The sequence below is a fragment of the Pelophylax lessonae genome, assembly GCF_965119305.1.
Source record: "Pelophylax lessonae genome assembly, chromosome: 3".
Taxonomy (NCBI): domain Eukaryota; kingdom Metazoa; phylum Chordata; class Amphibia; order Anura; family Ranidae; genus Pelophylax; species Pelophylax lessonae.
The window spans coordinates 219,695,748-219,699,734 of record NC_138770.1 but is presented as its reverse complement, the minus strand read 5'-3'; the positions used below and the strand labels follow the sequence as shown (position 1 = coordinate 219,699,734).

The following is a 3,987-nucleotide window of genomic DNA, read 5'->3' as shown; positions in this document are numbered from 1 at the left end:
ATAAAACAAATTGGCCGAAAATGTTAAAAAATTTTGATTCTTACTTTTTTTTTTGGGGAATTTCATATAAAAAAATGTGAAAAATATTGTTATTTTTGCAAAATTGACGCTCTTTTTTTGTTTATAGCGCGTGATCAAAATATCGAACAGGTGATCGAATACCACCAAAAGAAAGCTCTGTTTGTGGGAAAAAAAGGACGTCAAATTCGTTTAGGTACAGCGTCGCACGACCGCGCAATTATCCGTTAAAGTCACGCAGTGCCAAATCGCAAAATACCCCCTGGTCAGGAAGGGGGTAAAATCTTTCGGGGCTTAATAAGTGGTTAAGGAAAATGATAAGCACACTTGGCAAACGATTGTCCTCAAACAAGCTCTTAAAGTGTGTTTTGTTGAACACAGCGGTTGAACTCTTTGGTTGTATGAACTCTCCCTTTTTTGTCACACCAAGTCAAAGCTATTATTGGGATATAGAAAACTTTGATCACTTCTACACTTCTTCACTACAAGGTGCACACTCACAATGTCCTGAAATCACGGACACAGATTTAACAGAAAGCTTGGCCACATTGACAGCTTTAGATGGGAGCTCCTTGCCATGAATAGCTGCAGAGGATGAACCAGCGAGTAATACTGAGCCACAGGCTACACAGCAGATCTTCTATTTCTTGGTTCCTGCAGACTTAATTTTTGACATGTTGTCATACAGGATTGTGATACAGAAATCTTGTATGACTTACTGAATTGTGTACAAGAAATAGATTTTACACCTAGTATCCTCTGGGACTGTTATGATCTCCATGAAGCAAACAAGAAAAGGAGTTGTGTGCATGGAAATGAAACCATACAAACCTTGTATGATGGTGATACAGAAATCTCCTTTTATGATTTACTGAGCTATGTAGATGGAATAGATGCTACACCTAGCATCTTCTGGGACAGTAACGATCTCCACAAATCTAACAAGGAAAAAACGTGTGAGCCTGAAACCTGGAGCACATCAAATGAAGAATTGTGCAGCTTTGAGGATTTGATGCTCATGGATGTATCCACACTATCCGAAGATAGAGCGAAACCAGTATCTTCTATGCCATGGATTAGTAGAAGAAAAAAGTGTCTTGCATTTTTTTAGGACTCGCCTATGTGCATCTGTAATATGTCCCATTGATCTAAAGGTATATAGGACTAGTGATGTCGCGAACCTAAATTTCGCCGTTCGCGAACGGCGAACGCGAACATCGGCAAATGTACGCAAACCGACGAACCGGGCGAACCGCCATAGACTTCAATAGGCAGGCGAATTTTAAAACACACAGGGACTCTTTCTGGCCACAATAGTGATGGAAAAGTTGTTTCAAGGGGACTAACACCTGGACTGTGGCATGCCGGAGGGGGATCCATGGCAAAACTCCCATGGAAAATTACGTAGTTGACGCAGAGTCGGGTTTTGATCCATAAAGGGCATAAATCACCTAACATTCCTAAATTGTTTGGAATAACGTGCTTTAAAACATCCAGTGTGTGAATACGATCAGGTATGATGTTGTATCGGTCAAGTAGTGTAAGGGTTACGCCCGCTTCACAGTGACAGACCAAACTCTGACAGACCAAACTCCCCGTTTAACAGTCAGTCAGTCAGTCCATTTGCACAACCGCGAACTCCCCATTTGCACAAGGTTGGATACCAAGCTAGCCATGTCCCGTTCCTTGTCCTCACTGACATCATTGAAGGTCTCTTCCTCCACCCAGCCACGTACAACACCAAGGGTCCCCGAAAGGTGACAACAAGCCCCCTGGGACGCCTGCTGTGGCTGGTATTCCACCTCCTCAAAGCCACCTTCCTCCTCTGACTTCTCTTCTTCAGACTCCTCTCTCTGCGTTGCCACAGGTCCAGCAATTAACAATGACAAGGCTGCTTCTGGTGGTGATGGGGACCACAACTCTTCCTCTTCATGCTCATCTACAGCCTGATCCAGTACTCTTCGCAGGGCACGCTCCAGAAAAAACGCATATGGGATGAGGTCAATGATGTTGCCTTGGGTTCGACTGACCACCAGGTTTGTCACCTCCGCAAAAGGACGCATGAGCCTACAGCCATTGTTCATGAGCATTCAGTAACGCGGCCAAAAAATACCCAGCTCCGCAGAAAGAATGAAAGAAAATGAATGTTTTTTCTATGAAAAATTATCCCGCGGATCGCTTTTGGTCTGTTCACAATGAAGCAACGACCTTATCATCTGGGGTGTGCCAACACACTCCTAGAGGTGATCGCTTCATTGTGATACGCAAGCCCCTTCACCACGACAAGGTAACGATCACAAAGGGGAATTGACACATGTATGTGCCTTTTTTTTGTTTTTTTGCAGCCACAGTGTAGCACTAGAGGCCAGAAAAATTAGGCATGTACACATGCATGAAAAAGTAGGTATTGTTGCAGCCGCTGCTTTAGCAGCGGCCTGAAAAATTTAGGTTTTCAAGGCAGAAAGTGCACTAAAACATTGCGGCTTGAACCGTAGTTGGTGGCGGAGACGTCACGGAAGTCATCCAGCATGCAGAGAATGATTAAATACAGCAGCGTGTGGACCATTTTTAGCCCAAGGCATCTCAGTCATCACCAGGCCTTTTTTAGTCAAATGCATCCCCCACTGTCAGTCCCTTCGGGATCCATGCCTCATTCATCTTAATAAACGTGAGGTAATGAAGACTTTTTTGACCTAGGCGACTTCTCTTCTCAGTGACAATACCTCCTGCTGCGCTGAAGGTCCTTTCTGACAGCACACTTGAAGCGGGGCAGGCCAGAAGTTCAATGGCAAATTGGGATAGCTCAGGCCACAGGTCAAGCCTGCACACCCAGTAGTCAAGGGGTTCATCGCTCCTCAGAGTGTCGATATCTGCAGTTAAGGCAAGGTAGTCTGCTACCTGTAGGTCGTGTCGTTCTCTGAGGGTGGACCCCGAAGGGCTGTGGCGATGCGTTGGACTAAAAAAGCTCTGCATGTCCTCCATCAACAAGACGTCTGTAAAGCGTCCTGTCCTTGCCGGCGTGGTTGTGGTGGTAGGAGGAGGATTACTTTCACCTCTTCCCCTGTTGAATTCCCGTTGTGCTGTGACATCACCCTTATATGCTGTGTAAAGCATACTTTTCAACTTATTTTGTAGCTGCTGCATCCTTTGCGCCTGCCGGTAATTAGGTAACATATCAGAGACTTTCTGCTTATACCGGGTTCTAGTAGCGTGGCCACCCAGTACAGGTCGTTCTCCTTCAGCCTTTTTATACGAGGGTCCCTCAACAGGCATGACAGCATGAAAGACCCCATTTGCACAAGGTTGGATGCCGAGCTACTCATGTCCAATTCCTCGTCCTCACTGATGTCATTGAAGGTGTGTTCTTCCCCCCAGCCACGTACAACACTACGGGTACCAGATAGGTGACAACGAGCACCCTGGGATGCCTGCTGTGGTTGGTGTTCCTCCTCCTCAAAGCCACATTCCTCCTCTGACTCCTCTTCCTCAGACTCCTCTTCCAGTGTTGCCGCAGGTCCAGCAAGCGATGGTAAGGCTGTTTCTGGTGGTGATGGTGACCACAACTCTTCCTTTTCCTCTTCACGCTCATCTACGGCCTGATCCAGCACTCTTCGCAGGGCACGCTCCAGGAAGAAAACATATGAGATGATGTCGCTGATGGTGCCTTTGGTGCGACTGACTAGGTTTGTCACCTCCTCAAAAGGACGCCTGAGCCTACAGGCATTGCGCATGAGCATCCAGTAACGTGGCAAAAAAATACCCAGCTCCGCAGAGGCTGTCCTAGCACCCCGGTCATACAAATACTCGTTGACCGCTTTTTCTTGTTGGAGCAGGCGGTCGAACATTAGCAGTGTTGAATTCCAACGTGTCGGGCTGTCGCAAATCAAGCGCCTCACTGGCATGTTGTTTCGCCGCTGAATATCTGCAAAGTGCGCCATGGCCTTGTAGGAACGCCTGAAATGGCCACAC

General features: G+C 46.6%; 1 pseudogene across 1 annotated transcript; it reads left to right on the top strand.

Annotated features, from left to right (window-relative positions):
- Positions 1-332: 332 nt before the first annotated feature.
- On the top strand, positions 333-1,129 carry LOC309550450 (annotated as a pseudogene). The gene has a single exon. The product of its transcript is annotated as an uncharacterized misc_RNA (transcript).
- The last annotated feature ends 2,858 nt before the right edge of the window (positions 1,130-3,987 follow it).